General features: G+C 44.8%; 1 long non-coding RNA gene across 1 annotated transcript; it reads left to right on the plus strand.

Moving 5' to 3' along the window:
• Window positions 1–3,527: 3,527 nt before the first annotated feature.
• LOC125750685 (uncharacterized) lies at window positions 3,528–16,317 on the plus strand. The gene is made up of 6 exons (XR_007400396.1): window positions 3,528–3,641; window positions 4,916–5,120; window positions 6,746–6,925; window positions 11,763–11,829; window positions 12,777–13,949; window positions 14,409–16,317. It is a non-coding gene; the product is annotated as an uncharacterized LOC125750685 (long non-coding RNA).
• Window positions 16,318–18,100: the final 1,783 nt, after the last annotated feature.

The following is an 18,100-nucleotide window of genomic DNA, read 5'->3' on the forward strand; positions in this document are numbered from 1 at the left end:
ACCTTCCATTTTGTCACCAGCAGGTTATGGGATCTCTGCCAACACTGGCATGTCTGAATCCAGAGTTCCATAAGTCGGAGCCAACATTCACTATTGTCTTAATGACAGCCCTGCTATTGTTAAAGCGGACAGACGCAGCCTCCCCATGGAGGACGAGCCTTTGTCTCAGTGAACCATCTGAGGCTGTCTTTCCATTTTAAATGGCCAAACTTTCACAACTTCAAATGTATGGACCTATATATATATATATATATATATATATATATATATATATGTTATATTTTCACTCACAAAGGAGCTCAAATATATCTGGCAGTCCACACTGAAGCTCGGCTGTCTCATTAAGTTAAGGATTTATTCATTTCTGTAAGACTCCCATATGCTGCCTGAGATGATTCTATCTTGGCGAAGGAAGGAGCGGAAAGAGACACTGGTACATTACTTTGTACTGCTTTGCATATGTGTTCGCTACCTGATCAGGGGTCAGGGAATAATTTTCACCAGGCCCAGTATTCGAAAATGATTTCCTTTGTTTTTATTTCCCTCAGGGAAACACGGAAAATGGCACATCACAACACCGGGCTTGTGAAATGCATTATCTTATATACATATTTGGCTGACTGAGACTGAGGGACGCAAACAGCTCCTGCGGCTAATCAGAAAGCAGGTGCTTCCCAGTTCTGCGGAGATGTATCCCCGGATGAAGCAGTCGTTCTGGGTTCTGGATTCTCCCTCTGTTTACTGATGCGAAACCCAGCTCCAATTTGTGAGGCAGACCTTACTCCAAGGGCCTGTCAAAGCCATAGAGACATGCTGGAGAAAGCAGGGGCCGGCAAATGAATAATTCCACGTCCTGCAAAGTTAGATGGACGGGCTTCTGAGCCCGTGGTAATCAGACAAAGCGAATATTTGACGTCCTCGGTTACAGAGAATCTAGCTAGGGAATTTTACTTGCACAAAAAAATGTTCTGAGAGCAGAACGAAAAATGATTGGTTCAGAGAGATAACCAATCAGATTGTAGAGGAGGTAGGTCCGAGCAACTACAGAAGGTGGGAAAAAACTTCGGATTGGTTGGACCCACCTCCACTACCGTCTGATTAGTTATCTCTCTGGACCAATCATATTTTGTTCTGCCCTCAGAACATTTTTGCGTAAGTAAAACTACCATGAGTGTGAACTTACTGCTCCTTAATTTTGGGAGACTGTCACTGATTTCCTAGCAGTTACACCAAATTCCAAAAATAGGAATATCCCCCTGAACAGTATAGCATGTGACATCCATGCCATGTGTGGGTTCTGGACACCGCAAGACTACTGCTTTGATATGGTTAATATCGTATTTGCATAGAGCCATCGTTTAATGTTCTGGCAGTTATTGAACACATCTTCTGTTTGGACGTGTTTGCTATGTGTATGTCGCAATAGCAGCCTAGATATTCCACCCAGAGGATGTGGAACCGCAGTTTTATGTGGTGTAATAACACATTCAGGGCCTCCTTTCCTCTTTGTAATTTCGGCACTTCAGGCCTGCATGTTTGTGAGTCAGGCTGAAATCAGCATGCGTGCTGTCTACTCCCTGAATGCAAATCAGTCCACAGGAATCATGCTTTGCGGCTCCATAACAGCCTTTTACGCTGTTCCGGATAGATACAGCCCAAAACATCATAGGCGGGATGTAACCGGGATGTTACCGGCTGGTCACGCATACCACAGGAAATCAGAGGGGACTGATTAAGAGTTCAGCCCGAGTAAGAATCAGGGACCAGATGCAAATCAAAGCATCAGTACTGAGAGACACACCAGCATACAGGCAGCCATTGCCAGTACAGGGAGAGCAGGCTTTTGTTGCAAGATGTTGCTGTCTCTTGAGTCAGCCTAGCTGGCCATTTTTTATCACTAAGCATATCCAACATGGCCGTGCCGGGTGCGCGCCCCCATTTAATCAGCCATCCCTTCCCAGCATGCATTGGAAACAACTGGTGCTGCTCTCAATACAACTGTCTGTTTTAATAGCTGGAAAGTTTGAAATGCTTGAGTGGCTTGTTATTCTTTATATGTGCCTGCAATAACAGCACATTCCATAAAATACTATGATGTAAACCTCAGTTTTCAGGACATCATTACCCAGGGGTAGGGTGAAGTCAGGGCTCAGGGGAGTTTTACATGCACAAAAATGTTCTGAGGGCAGAAAGAAAAATGATTGGTTCAGAGAGATAACCAATCAGATTGTACAGGAGGTCGGTCCAATTGATTGATTGGTCCGACCTCATCTACAGTCTGATTGGTTATCTCTCTGAACCAATCGTTGTTTCTTTGTACCCTCAGAACATGCTTGTGTAAGTAGAACTCCCATGACTCAAGTCAGGTGTTAAGTCTTTTCATTCGACTTCTGTCTTATTACTGATCAAACAGAACCTGAGCCTGCTTTTCACCTTCAGCTACCCAGATGCTGATGCCACTCACCACACTCCTTCTCAAGACCCTTATTTCCTTTTTTATTTATTTTCTGTAAATCTTACGTTGCATTCATATAGTTTGTGCTTTTATCCAGAGTCGCACACAATTGAGAACGCAGGATCAGTCTGTTCTTGGAGAAAGCAAAGGCCCTACAAGATAGGCCCATCACTCTGCCCACCATGGGATTTGAACGTGTGACCTTCAGGATCACACAGTGTCCTACCGCACTGACCCACACCCCCTCGTGCAGATAAAGTAATTCCTTCCATCTCTGTGTCGCAATCTTATGACCTCCCCCCCCCCCCCCCCCCCCGCATTCCATTCAGAGTGAGTCTCACCGGGTTGTCAGAGGCAGTCAAACAAGTGGACCTAGTATGCATGTAAACTATCTGATCCATCTGACTTAAATACCGTCTGAGAGCATTTGGCTTGGGATTATTCTGGCATCTTTTTAACATCCCTAGACATACAACAGGATGTGAAACACGCCCCCCCCCATCACCAGACACCTCAGAATCCCTAATGTTACACCCTCTGCTCCAGTCACAGCACCTCTCCACCCCAACGCCACCCAGGGACGAAACTGAGTTTCACTTAAAATGACAGTAACAGATGGGTGAGTTCTCTCCCACACTCCAGAACAGTCCGTGGCCTCAGCTTTCCACCACGGCGCTTTAATTTTGATTGATAACAAGTTTAACAGTCCGTTGGAGAATTTTTCCAGAGCTGGCTTTATTGTCTGTACTCCAGTGGTAAGGGAGCGGAATAAATCACTCAGTTAGGAACCTTTAAAACACTTACAGTTTCCTTTGAAAGCTTTGGAGTTGCTCATTTCTCTGTAATTTTTATTGTTCTTGTTCTTTAATATCATATGCTGCACATTTGCAAACAAATAAAACGTCCAAACCTCCTGCTCTATTAAGCGATTAGGGCGTCATGGGAATAGCTAATGTGTGCGCGAGTGTTTTGCAAGCTCAGGCTGACCTTGGGAGGCAGTCGCACACACTCCCACACGGAGTAACGCGGCGTTCCATCTGCTGCTCCGTCAGTCTGAAAGCTCCTCGGAATCGGCGCGTTCCAAAACGAGTCGCTCCCATCCAACAGGGAGAAGCGAGCATATTGCATGCAGGAGCGCTGCATCGTAACCGATTCCAAACCGAAAAGGGGAGAGATCGCGTGTCAGGTGAGCCGATGCGTCAGGCGTCAGGTGTCTGCCGAGGGAGTCGGGCTGGGAAGCGTTTTAAAAACACAAAACGAGCACTGTGCACACAGATTCATGAGAGTCTCCCCACAGGAAAGTCCTTGGCTGCGATGAGGAACATCTCGACAGGCCAATGAGTAGACTAGAGTACAGCAGAACAACTCTAAGACAGATGCTTCAGTGCCAGTTCCAGGGGGGTTGTGGGATTGCGAAGCTCTTCCGTCAGAGCGGGGGCTGCGAAGGGGGGGAAGAGCCGAGGCTGGGTCAATATCAAACATGCGATGTGCCGCAAATGGTCGACTAATGACGCTGCCGATACATGGTGGGACAAATGTGGGCAAAGGAAGGACACACAAAGCTGGGATTGCCTGGAAGAGCATGTTCCACATACAGGAAGACGGGATGGCCCCATCAGGAAGCCTCCTGGCGTCGTGACGATGGCTTCCTGAGTGGCGTCTCCCAATGGGACACTGTCGTCTGTATTGTGCTAACAGTACTAACAGTTAGAGCTAAATTCTAAAGTTGTCTGTCTCCGTTTCTTGATTTTGCTCTATTTTTCAATGAGACTAGGAACATCTGAAGGGAATGACAGCATATCGGAAGACTGACAGGCAGAGTGACAGTCAGGCCACGGGCAACAGGAGCAGAGCGTGTACGTGTGTGATTCCTGGCACCCCAGTCCCATGACACCGGAGGCCTGGGGTGGAACTAGCTGAGAAGGCTTCACTTTGAGGCTGTCAGCCAATGACAGACAAAAGGGGGGTTTCCAAACTCCCCCAAAAAACTTTGGCGTTCAGAATTCACTCCTATTTATTTTCTTTTCATTTTGTTCTTGTTTGGAAAAGAAAACATGGCACGAGACACAAAGGCTGAGCGTGGCCTCTTTGAACAGCAAGCAGTAACTGCTTTCACATACGCAAGTGACTTAAGAGCCTGTTCTCTGGTCAATTTGTAATGAAACCTACTATCGTAGTCTCTCTGGGACTTGGAGGAAATCGCTCTCTCATGTTTCGGGAGTCCCAAAGTATTCACACAAAACCCAGAGGATTATTCCCACAAGTTTTTCCACACAGAAACCCAGAGGATCACTTACGCAAATTATTAATTAAACCCGAAGGATGTTACAAGCTTGTTTTGTTTGTTCTCCTCGGCCCATCTAGTCCACCTCAGCGGCTTCATTGTCTTGTGTTTCTGAAAATCTCGGATCCTTAACGTTGCGTATTTATTGCACTATCAGATGAAGTATTTCTTGACAGGATCTGTGGGCCGCGGCGCCGGTGACCCCGGTGAGCCGTGGCATTCGGTGGGGGCCATGCTGACTCAGGACCAAGAATCGGGCCCCAGAAATGGCCCCGAGAGGGTCTGCTCCAGGAGATGAAAGCAGCCGAGGGAGAACAGGTGCTAAAGAGAAGCTTGATGCGTTTGGCACCAAATCAGATGACTCTGGCAACCTCAAAAAAGGTTAGGCTGTTCGTCTCTTCGTCATTATTCATGCTGTTTAATTATGCATGTTTGTTTCTTAGAAAAGGCCTTTAACCGTTTATTTTTATTTGTCGAAACAGATATTAGTGAAGCTATTCCACTTAAGCACCTTCGAGTACATCAGTTGTCCCCATCTGGAAACTGGCAACCCTTTGGTCACAAGTCATTATCTTGTAAAATTTTGCAGTTTGCCAACTAGGAGTAACTGCCAGTAAGCACACAGTTAGTTGTGAATGATTCACTATCTCCATTGTGTTCTTATGGTTCCGTCGTATCAAGGCGCCCATTGCAAGAAAAGGCTTCGTACTGTATATGCACATCCAGCACCTGCTGGTTATCCTTTCCCTGTTTTTGAAGTTCTGAAGTTGCTTTTCGGCCATGGCCCCCAGCACATAACAATGGGTGCCCCCCCCCCCATGCACCACCCCATGAATTACACATCACTGCAACACGGAACGTGACATCCCAGCCTCCACGTAATTGGCTGCATAATCGTAGGGGTTGTTTTTTTTCTGCCTGCAGGCCTGTATAGAGATCATCAATAACCAGATTTTGTATGATAAAGGGAGGGGGGCTGAGATGAAGGAGGGGGGTGCACTTTCTTGTTCTGACTGCTGCCGTTAAGCACTGATTGAATTTGGAGCAGACGGGACCACGGGTACAGCGACTGATAGTGGCCCATTTGAACACGGCGACAAACCTGTGCAAGACCCTGCAGAGAATCAGCCTGAGGTGGATCAAAGCACAACAGCCGGCACGTCCCCATAGCAACCAGACATGGAGAAATACAGGAATCTGGAGAGGAATCTGTGCCAGAGTGTATCATGTAGTCCTCATGCTCCAAGAATGGCTGATCCTTTCTACTCAGAACTGCGATTTGGTCGTTTTTTTTTTTTTTTAAGAGAACTGAAGGTAAGAACAGTTGAATATAGGAACCAGAATTCAGCCTCTGAAGATCCATCCTGGGCAAGACAAAGTGAAGGTTTATATTATGCTAGGATTTTTGTCAGCTTGTGAGCCCTCAGCTCAGGTCCTCCAGCGATCACATCCTGCTAGAATTTATGCCAAGAAAACCTCTTTGTCCGTAAGTAGGAGAATGTAAAGAGTGACAACTGGCGCAAAAACAATCGGACAAAAGCAGCGTTTTCAGACCAGACTCACAGACGTTCTGTTGCACTGCATCATGGTCTTGTACCTGAACGGCTATTGGTAGAAACAGTTACTGTACATCTAAGACAGGTTAAGGTGTTTGACTATTAGCAGAATGAGCGACTTGCATCAGATGTTCGTCCTAGATAACTGAGTTCATGGAGTGTTACAAGTGACCAACACTGCATCAGCTTGACAAACTATTGCAAACTTGTCACGGTTCTGACTCATGATGACTTGGGATGAGCAGAATTCACTTGCATTCCATATTCACTGGGATTTGAGCAGCAGAAATGTTTTAGAGAGCAATTTGAAGGGTATGCTATACACCTCATGTCATTTGCAATCAAGTAACCTCTGCTTCATTCCTTTTTCCACGACACCGGAAATAGCGGTGACGTTTTTCATGTCTGTGGTCATTTTATGTGTGATGTCGTCCTGTTCTGTTTCGGCAGGAAGACTGAGGTGAGGAAGATGGTGTTCAGGATAACGTGATACCAGCTCCACGAATCTTCAGATGGGCACTTGACATGAACAGTAAAGGTTCAGCTCTACGAGACGAACAGTGTATCATATTCATGTTTGTTCACTTGGGCATCGTAAGGAAAGAAAACGAAAGAAAACTGTCACAGAAGGTTGGTTTTCTTAAAAGCACTTCACAAAAAAGCATGGAATAGGGTGACACCTACAGGGGTTTAAATATTGTAAGAAATCTTCCTTTTCTATAAGCAAAAACGAAGCCACGTAACGTCTGTCATTGCGACCTTCTCGGCAACATATATCCATGAGCCATCCAGCCTTGTTGGGGGGGCGGGGGGAGTGCAATTCCCGCCCATGTATTGGAACCATTGAAGATCACGGTAAGCATATAGATACCCTATTTATTTTAGTTGCCGTGGTAATCCAGGATGCTAGACACATCTAGCATTGCCCGGTGACAGACTAATGGTTATTAGCTATTTGATCTTGTCTCCAAAACCCTAAACTTTTAAAATGTTCATTAAGTTACCTACATCAGGCTGATGTTCATATTGGCATCACCTCTATGAAATAGACCCGCCACCTAATTATCTCCTCAGTGACCCCGGTGCTCACGTCAGGCGAGGTTCCAGGGGTTTGCTGTTTCTGAGACCACCCCCGTCCCCTCCCTGTGTAGTAACTGTTTGTGGCCAACAGGGATCCCCGGACCTCAGGGGCCCTGCACAAATGTGCTTTGAGTGGCGGTAAACACCACCATTAGCAGGTCCTCCATGGATGTGTGTGTTTCAGGAGAATCGTGTGGTGAAGGACATCTTCAGAAGGATTTATTATTGTTATTATTATTATTATTATTATTACAAAGTAATTTGAGAGGTTCTGCACTGTCATTTCCTGACCACACTGAAATCCTTATTTATACATTTGGCATGTTTGGAACCTTCTACGCTGGTTGTTCTCAATGCTCCTACATTCAGATGCTTGACTTTACTCTCCTCCTCATCGCCTTAGTCCTTGTTCTACTGCCTTTTCCCAGAAGTACTGCAGCCACAAGCAAGCTTTTTCCAACGCCTTTGCTACGTATATCAGAAGCCCGACAAGGCGTCGGCATTAAAGAGAATCGTCACAGTTCATTAACTTGGCACTGAGAAGCTTGTTCTGCATGGGACAGAGGTCTAATCTGTAGAGATGCCACAACTACCATATACTGTTCTGGTAAACTCCATACACATACCCCTCCATTTTAAGTAACCGCTTATGCAATATAAGGCGTGCTGACCCAGAACCCATTATGAAAACCATTAGACCCAATAAAAGAGGCTATCTCTGGGGTCCCACTCAAAATGTCAGTCAGATGTTCCTGAAAACTATATTAATTGTTAGCGATCAGAGTCAGGAGATCATAGCCAGCTGGCTGGTTAGCAGAAGCATCTCCCATTCATTCAATGTTTAGTGTAGTTACTGTTTGTTGCCAAGAGGGGTCCATTCCAACCCTCAGGGGACCCATAGAAATGCATGGTTTGAGTGATGGTATCGACAGCCTTTGACAGGATGCTGGTCCGCTCCAGGGCAACCGCATGGCCTCCTCGGAATGAACTATTCACCTACACTGCGTGATTTGAGATGAATAAATGATCTAACTGCTAAGCTTAACGGCACCCGCGTGAGACACACACACGAACCGTAATTAACTCCCTTCCTAGACAATGTTCAGACGGGGAAAACATTATTCTTCCAATATACCACCTGGATCCCAGAGGATCCAAATCCATTAGTGCAAATTAGGCATTCACGAGAGCTTAGTGAAAATGCAAAGCGATCAAGGGTAAGTGTTAGCAAAGCTTTAAATTTACAAATTAGCGTAGCCGGGGCTGGTTCTCAGGGAAAGGTTTGAACACGTGGAGCCGCGTACTCACGCATGCTACACGGAAGGGAGAAGCGTGTTTGCAGGCACAGGAGTATGTGCTGATTACGACCAACCGGACAAAGAGAAATGGCCAAGTGTACAAGCTTTAGGGAAATACATCCGAAGAAGCTGATTTTTCAATCACGAACATGTAAGTGACAATTTCAAGCTACAAAGGGTGAGAAAAAAATAATATAGGCATTTTTAGCCACGATATTAAGTATCAAATTAATGGTTAATTAAAAGTTGAGCAGCCTTTGATGGCCAGCATTTAAGGATCATGTCAGCGACACAAGGTTAAGAAAGTCTATTTGTTATGTAAATATTATGCACATATTATATTTTATGTACATATTACCATATTATAAAGTACACAGATCTGATGTTTCTTATTTAAAGAAGATCAGTTATAGGGCAGGGAGGTTGTGTGCATCAGAGACGTTAAGATCTTTGTTGCCTGCATGGAGTATCCATCCCCTGTGAGGGGACCCCTTGGCAAGCAGTACTTTGGTGTGTGGCTCTCATATATGACACGGTTGGGTGAAGGCCTTCTGGATGTCCAATTGCCGATGCTGCCATATTGGAAAAGCAAATCTCAATTTGTAAAAGAGAGGGTGACTCTTAGAAAGCAAAGCTGGATGTGGCGGACGTCTTAGGTGGGGGGTGAATTTGTTGTTTCTGGAGTCCCTCTCAAAAAGGCACTTTTTGGTCCCCCCTCCACCCCGACCCAGATATTTCAAAAACTAAAGAAATAGCTAGTGAGCCATCTCCGCTAGCAAGTCTGTGAGAGTCACAGTCTTATGTTAGCATCAAACGCTAGTGGAATTAGCATTCACTTGCATGAATTTGCATATTTGCATTATGAATCCCTTCTATTGAACTGTTCTGTAATACGTTTTTAAGTAGCTGGTTGAAAAACTTCAAGTTCTGAGTCATCGGGAATGCATCAATACAGAATGATGTGCGATACTACTAATAATGAATAATAGATAGAATATGCCCTTTTTCCTACAAATAATCCATGCATATTGATGCAGAACACCGGTATCTCCTTGCATTTCGACCAGTCAAATGGTGATGATGCACCCAGCTCAGTGAGGTGAGGCTTTTGGCCCTGCTGGTAAGCTAGTGAGCGTGGATTCAGTTTGGCCACGGCTGAGATTATTCACAAAGGAAATCCGTCAGTTCGCAGTACGGCTCAGGTATGGCCCAGTTCTCGGTGGTTGTGGAAAAGCACCATCAGATAATTCTGTGGCCCATCCAACATTTCCATACTATGGGCTTTTTTTGTTGACACCGATTTATACATGGCGGTTATAAAGCTATAACACCCCAGCAAACTGAGAAGATGCACGCTGAAACATACAAACAAGATTTATCTCTGGTGACTAGAGAATGGACTGCCAGAATTGGAAATGAGAAGGTAGGAAAAGCAGTTGGTCAGTTTGGACTTGGAAACAGAAACAAATTTTGAGAGCAAACAATCAGCTTCTACGATTCCAGTGACTTCTTCACTGCCAATACATTCTTCAAGCAACCGAAGCCTCATCAAATAAATTAGACAATATTGTCAGCGCCAAAACAATTGAATAGCTCATTCATATAGCAAAGACGTGGCCTGGAGCAGATGGCGGAAGCAATCACGGTCATGCTTATGTGGGAGCTCCAAGTGAGGCTGAAAAGAAACGAGGCCATCTGAAATGACCTGGAGAAAATACCCATTGTCTCCTAGGAAAAAGTCAGGAACTGACTGGAGATGCTGGACCTACTTGGTAGAGTCCCGGAGGAACCTGGGAGGGAATTCAAAGACCTCATCCAAGAAGAATCTGGGAAGACGTTTGGTCAAACAAACAAGCTACATAAAGTGTCTGCCAGAAGACAGACAGTACATGAAAGTGCAAAAAGAAGAAAGGAATCCAAAATCGGGAAAGACAAAGATCTTGCACGTACCAAATCATGAATTCCAGCAAAGAAAATGAAGCAATTTTAGAACAACAGCTGCAAAGTCATCGAAGGATGAATCAACAAAGAAGGGTCGCTTTTCAGAAGATTTGTGAGATGTTCCAGCCTTGAGCTGGTGTGCTGAAGGACATCAATGGGCAAATAATAAAAAATAATAACAAAGATCAAGTAGATATGGATTAAAGAGAAGACCTCTGCAGATAAGACAACGAGAGGCAATATATATTTAATAAAGCTATACACCTTCTGTAATGGGAGAGGATGTCATATTAGCTGTGAGATCACTACCAAACAGGAAAGTAACAAGGATAGATGCCATCCCAATAGTAATATGAAATGTAATAGAAATGTTTGCATCAAAGTATGCCAACAATTATGAAAAACAATTCAATGGACTACAGATTAAAAGAGATTCTTTTATTTTCCAATAGCAAAGAAGGGAGACATGACAGAGTGTGAACATATGGTACATTTTCCCAATATTACACTCCAGTCTGATTATGTTAAAGATCATTCAGTGCAGATTAGGACCCTGCATAGAAAGGAAATTGCCTGATCCGCAAGCTGGATTCAGGAAAGGCCAGGCAACAATAGGAGACATTGTCAACGTATGATGGATAATCAAAAAAGTCAAATGATAATACCAGAAGTCGGCCAATATCAGCATTAATGATTACAACAAAGTTTTTGACTAAGCAGACAATGTCAAACTGTGGAATGTTCTTAGGGAAATGATATAGTGGGGTATTTTATTGTCCTCACGCAAGAATCTCTACATTGGACACAAAGCCACAGTGTGTCACCGCTTAGTGCCGCACCCATAGTGTCCACTAGAGGGTGCCAAAAGAGACACTGGAATCCTTCTGGAGGATTTGCTATTCATCAGGACTAATCGTGGTTTCAGTGATTTCATCGCTGTCTTTTATGTGACCTGCTTAAGCCTTTTTCCTTTGGGACACAGTGCCTGGTTTTCAACAATATTCACAGAATCTTTGCAGCACCGCTTCGCACTTTGCACTGGTCCACAAATGTCTCAGCAAACTACTTTTGCGACGTCTATGCTGTTTGTCCTTGTTTTTAAGTGCTTCTGCACCTGTGCCGTACCCCAAACCCTTATTTATCCCCAGGGTGAACTTCTGAATATTGCCGACATAGTGAAGACTGCAGAAATGGAGTGGTACTAGATTTTAAGAGGTAAGAGAGCTAGACCAGGATATATACTATTCAACTAGTTTGCAAAGCATTTGTTGAAAAAATCTGCAATCGGCGAAGGCAACTGTGGACTCAAGGTCGATGGAAGAACGACCAGCATCCAACAATAAGCTAATGACACCACTCATTTATAGGGGAATATACAGATCTAACGATACATGTAGGGTACAAGTGTATGACAGAGTAGAAAGATATGAGTAAATCTGCAGAAGAACAAGGTTAAAATGTTATAGACAGCTTTTGCCTCCTTGGAACAATCAACAGTAAAGTGTCCAGCTGTACAGAAACATGCTACGTACTTGTACTTGACAGAACCATAACTTCAAAAATATCTTCAAAAGTACTGAAACATCAGACCTTAACTGGTCAGAATGCAGCGTTTCATGTCTCTTTATGGGTGTGAAAGCTGGACAGGCAGATTTGCCTTTGAACATTAAGAGAAGCCGTTCAAAGATCACATGAAAAACAAACAAGTGACCTCTTGGTCAAACCAAGCCTGAACTTATACTGTTACTTCAAGCACAATTCTGAGAATTTGGGCAGAAATGAACAGACCCAGTTCACTGGAAAACACCATCATTCTCGGAAAAGCTGAATATAAAAAAAGAAGGAACAACCAACAAGAAGATGAATGGACTCGACAATGAACCCCACTTTGGAGAACCTGAAAACCTTGGTGGAAATTTCTAGTGGAATGTTGTATAGTGAGTAACCTGCATTCCATGAACGAAGCAGAACCTAATCTTGATCTCTGTCCTGGACCAAGCACTAAGCTCCACTTATACTACGCCTGTGTAGTTTGAGTAGCCTGTTTGGCTAGTTAATTTAGTTACATTTGCTTGGCTAATTTGTTTAGTTTGACTGTTTCGACGAATTTGTTGAATTACATTCCTTTGTTGTGTCCTTCTCTCCACATCTGCACCCTGCAGAGTTCATATTGAATCAGAAACCCCCTACCTGTCAACAGCCTACCATCCATCGCACCTTGATGTCGTCATCTTCCTGGATAGTTGGGAAAAGCCTCCAGCAGGAAGTAGCCCAGTTCGGGACTCATGCTCGCTCACCCCTACATGCACCCCCCTCACTTCTCCGTTAGGCATTAATAAAGCACTTCACTTTGCTGGCCAGTGCAGCCTGCCGCTTCCTTCGTGCCCAACTTGGCGTAGCAGATGGTTCCTAATAAAACTCTAATGGCATAATAGCATCTAACTCGTGCCCTAGAGATGAGGGCATTGTGAGGTATATGCAAGGACATGCAGGCCCTGCATTGTCGTGCTACGCATAAAAGGCCATTTTTAGGGAGAAATTCGACAAATAGAGAAATATTTAAATTAGTCACTTTCCTAAAGTGATGATATTCCATTGAAAAGAAACACTAAAGTTAAGTTAATTATAAATTCATTTCTTTTTGAGTCACAGGCATCTGTGAAACAAGCATTTGTATTCTTTTAATCATCCTGATCATAGACGCCCTAGTGATCTGAGCAAAGCGTAGACTGCCACCTTTCAGGAAAACCCTGCAATCCTGAGGGATGGGCATGAAACGCTTTAAATTCACCGCGTCGTACAATGAATATGACCCCACGTCAAAGCATGAAGATATAATATAGCTTACGGAGCAAAGTGCTCCTTGCCTGCATTTCCCACTCCGCATGCGTAGGCCTGAGGTTCCCACTTGATGAGAAACATGGGGATTTTTCAGCCAGGAGGTACCTGGATAGTTAACAGTGACACAGCTTTATATATTCACGTCACTTACAGGTTTATCTGATACTTGATTGTGTAGAACGTAAATAATACATTCTGAGCTTCTGAAAAAATCAAACACAGTTAATGTATGAAGCATGACAATGGGTAGGTGTGCGCAGCTACACTGCAGAATATTGAATTTTACTGTTGAAAAAGTAAGTAATTTATCGACGTGACATGGGAATGACGCTTAATGATCCGTACATCTCTGCCCCCCCCCCCCACACACCACCACTGCCGATGCCGAGTAACGTCTTGAATGATGTGGCTATGTTATCATGTCACTAGATAATGGCCAATGAGAATGCTACTGAAGGGGACACTGAAGGTCATCTGGGATGCCAGTTCAGCAGGTGTGATGCTGGTCACCACAATCTCACCTTTCTGAATACCACCAAAAGACACATTTCGGCCCTCGATATCAGATTATATGTCAGGATTTAAATACATGCAGAGCTAAACTTGTAGTGTACTCACCAGTAAGCATGCACATGAAGTAATGGGTCAAAGGTCATCTGAGCTTGTCCTGTGAGGGTATTGAGTCTCACTGGAGAACATTTACAGATACATTATCAGTTCAAAATTCAGAAATGTCTATGCGATGAACAGAGAAAAATGTGCAAATTAATTTGCATATATGAGGGTATGAATCGTAATACAAATGAGGCATAAACAGAAATATTTGTGTATGCCACAGTGCACTTAAACATTTGTGTTCTCAGTCTCACTGTTTACTCGATCATTTCACATCTTAATAACTTTGTCTGCTAATAATCAGTACTAAAAATCTGATTTTTTTTTCCTGCTGACAGACTGTATTGTTTCACAAAGAACTTGCTGTCACCATCCACTTGTTCCAGAACAGCCTGACCCAGGCGGAGTTCAGTGGAACATCTGTTCTTCGCAAGCTCACAATCGCAGTCACAAGATGAATCTTACAGACTGAAAATCTGAAAATAGAAGACAACAGCAATCACGAGAAAAGAATAAGGCTCCTGTTAATCACTAGTGCTTTCTGTCCTGCTTATGGACCCGGGTGCCACATGTGTGCGCACGCGGAAATGAGACGCTCATGGTTGGTCATGGATGTCAGAAACGCGTCCAAGAACGTGCAGGTGCCACACTTGTGCAGTTCTGCATGCATCATTGCCTTCGGAGCCACCATGTATTTTCTATCACGTCAGACTTGCACTTTTGAAGGAGGCCCTACAAGGCTGCGCATGAAATCTATAGGTTGTGACCCTGTTCACCCCCCTGGAGCTTGGAGGAACCCCCCCCCCCAGGATGGGGCAAGACTATCACCTGGCAGGTGTTGGAGGCCTGAAGATCTCCATTTCGTGTTTTGATACACTTGAGAAGCAATTCTCAACCAGTCCTGGTTGAGAAGCAATCACCTCCAAGGAGCCTGTGAGGATTCTGGTAATGATATGAGTCCTGCTTGAGAAGCAATCACCTCCATGGAACCTGTGAGGATTCTGGTAATGATATGAGTCCTGCTTGAGAAGCAATCACCTCCATGGAGCCTGTGAGGATTCTGGTAATAATATGAGTCCTGGTTGAGAAGCAATCACCTCCAAGGAGCCTGTGAGAATTCTGGTAATGATATGAATCCTGGTACAGTGGGATAGATGAAAAATGAGTCTCTACAGTAGGGCGGGTGCCAAACAATACGCAGAAAGCACATGACTAGGCAGCGTACTACCTGGGAGAAATACGGAACGTTTATGATTGAATGGGGAGGCTGGGGGGAGGGGAGAAAGGGAAGGAGAGGGAGAAGGAGAGAGAGAGGGAATGAACTGAGACAGGACCGGAGCGAAGCAAAAATCGATGCTTTATCAGTGTTTCCATGCCTTAAATCCCATTTGGCAGAACATCAAGATAATGGCGCCCCCTGCTTTCCAATGCCGTCGTTATTGATCGGATTATTCAATTAATGAATGTATTTCTGGTTCCGTTCGCCGACATAATCCCGCACACTGTGAGCTTATCAGCCTCGGAAGTGGCTGGTTTGTCAGGGAAACCAGCAGGAGAGTTAATGAGTTTTCCCTGTGCTGCCACTGGGGTCACGCATTGAGGCAGGAGGGCCAGTGCACTGGGGGATCATGGCAGGGGTCCTGCTGCACCATAACCTGTCCCTACTTTACTCGCTGGGTATCCGCACACCTTTGGAGTTCCCATTATAACTCCCTTTTCATCCAAAGGTAGGCCTTAATAAAATGGATGACTGTAGTCCGGGGGTTGGGTAGTGAAATTACTGCTCCCAGCTAACACACCTACTTGGATTAATCGTTCCAATTAACAGTTTACAATCTGTTCTTTTTAGACTTAATTACTTTATTATTAATTGAGTGCAGGACACAGACTTTTAGGCTTAGGTTACAGGGTTACGGTGATGGACTCATAGCTTGAATGTTGCCATAGTACAGCTTCAAGAGGCTGAATCTGATATACTTAGCTGAATTAATGCATAACACTCGCACAGACAGTATAGAACCACACACACACACACACACACTCACTGGCCCTGACAGCTTCACTGTGGATTAGCTGAACTGACTTTTCCATGTTGAGCAGGAGCCCAGCCCCACCCCTCCCACACCCCAAGTCTGCTGTGAGCCCACTTCTTCCTCGGAAGCCATACTGGACCTCAAACAGACTCTAGCCCAGCTGTTTGAGACAAACTGCTACGACTGACAGGGCCTGGCCTAATGACCAGCCGATGCTAAGCCCGCCCCCCGCCCCCAAGCCCCTGTGGACGCCGACTCACTCGCAGAAACGTGAGGAATCAGCTATCGTGTTTCTGTCCGTGATCCGCACCACCACGCAGCCCGAAGCAGCACAAAGTCAGCGCTGAAAGCTCGGACAGCGGGAGCAGCAGCCGGGGCTGCATCTGTCAGGCGTACCGCTTGGTTATTCGCTCCAGCGGGGAGATGGGTCGATCTATTTACTTGTTTACGGGCAATTTGACGGCCAGCCCTCTTCGGCTGGCTGAGCCCAAGCAGCCCCGGGGCTGCTTCTCGTTGCTCCGCTTAGTCCTTCAGCTCTAAAGTTCCACTCCTCATCTACGCAGCTGGACCCCACAGATACTCTCCGGACGTGATCCGATGTGTTCCTGTCTTCGTGTTGAATTGCATAAGCTGATTCCCCTGCGGTTATAGCATGTACATCAAACGCATTTCCCCCTGCCATAAAAATGATCCCTAATTATTATGTTAATCGATTGCTTAGCTGTGCAGTGGACATGTTTACTAAAAACCGCGTATGCTCATTTGCATTTCCCGTTACCTGTTTATGGTTTGCATTTACAAGAATTCATTTATCAGAGGCCCGTGTCCACAGGCGTTAAGGCAAAACACAATGCGTGTGAACAGAGGTGCCCAGGAGAGCCACGGTATTAGTAATTTCCTCATTAATCATGTAATGCATTAGTGTGTTAGCAGGCATGATGCATCCTAGCTGTATGGAGGAGGAGGTTAAAGGTACAATCAAAGTAGGAAGTAAATGAGTACAGTTCAGATGGGAGCAGTGCATTAAGCATTAAAGTACAAGCCAACATTAAGGAGATGACCGGCTGGCTTCCGAGGGCAGAGGTCGAGCCACAGAGGAGAAAACATCACTGAGTGTCTTTGCACTGAGCGATAAGAAGAAGCCAATGGTCACCACACATGTGAGATGAAGAATCAACGAGGTTTATGAAGAGGCAAGCAGGTTGGCTGGGTGAGGTCTCCAGGACAGAAATTCAGTTCCGATGTGAAGACGACATGAGATTATCAAGAAAGGTGAAGAAACCAGGGGGATGCTCCACAAAACAGGATTTCTCCATTAGCCAGATAACTTAATCAAAATGTATGATTTGTCCAATAGGCAGGTCACTTGCCTCTGCTCCTATTGGACAGTTCCCACATTGGGCTTAAGTTATCCAGCTTAGTGGGAAATTCCCCTTTGTAGAATACCCCCCAGGAAGTCAAGAAGAAAAGCATTCCCTTCCCTCTGCTCCTGTTGGACTGTTCCCACATTGGGCTTAAGTAATCCAGCTTAGTGGGAAATTCCCCTTTGTAGAATATCCCCCAGGAAGTCAAGAAGAAAGAAATGAGGATGAGGCTGGGTGTGGTGAAGATATCAGGATGTCAAGGGGGAGGAAGAGTGGTGAAGAGATTGGGAAGTCAATGGGAGGAAAAGGGGTTAAGAGACCAAGAAATCTGGGAGGAGTATTCTTTACTTTTTTTTTTTGTAAATATATCTGTTGATGCATCACATTCAAAAAATCAACTACCACCAGTAAACAGCTTAAAATGAATACTTCGCAAACAATCTTTTATGGTAAATAGAATTATTTTTAGCATGACCCTCATGAAGAAAAGCAGAGGTGCATGGATCGGTGGGTCGAGTCGGATGCTCTCCGTAACAAGGCGTTCTTCCCTCTGGCTTAGGCACACATTTGCCTGTCTCGGTCGCTGTATGCAGAAGCAAATCTACAAACATCATGATAAATACACTGGTGATG

The sequence above is a fragment of the Brienomyrus brachyistius genome, chromosome 10 (genome assembly GCF_023856365.1).
Source record: "Brienomyrus brachyistius isolate T26 chromosome 10, BBRACH_0.4, whole genome shotgun sequence".
In the NCBI taxonomy this organism is placed as follows: domain Eukaryota; kingdom Metazoa; phylum Chordata; class Actinopteri; order Osteoglossiformes; family Mormyridae; genus Brienomyrus; species Brienomyrus brachyistius.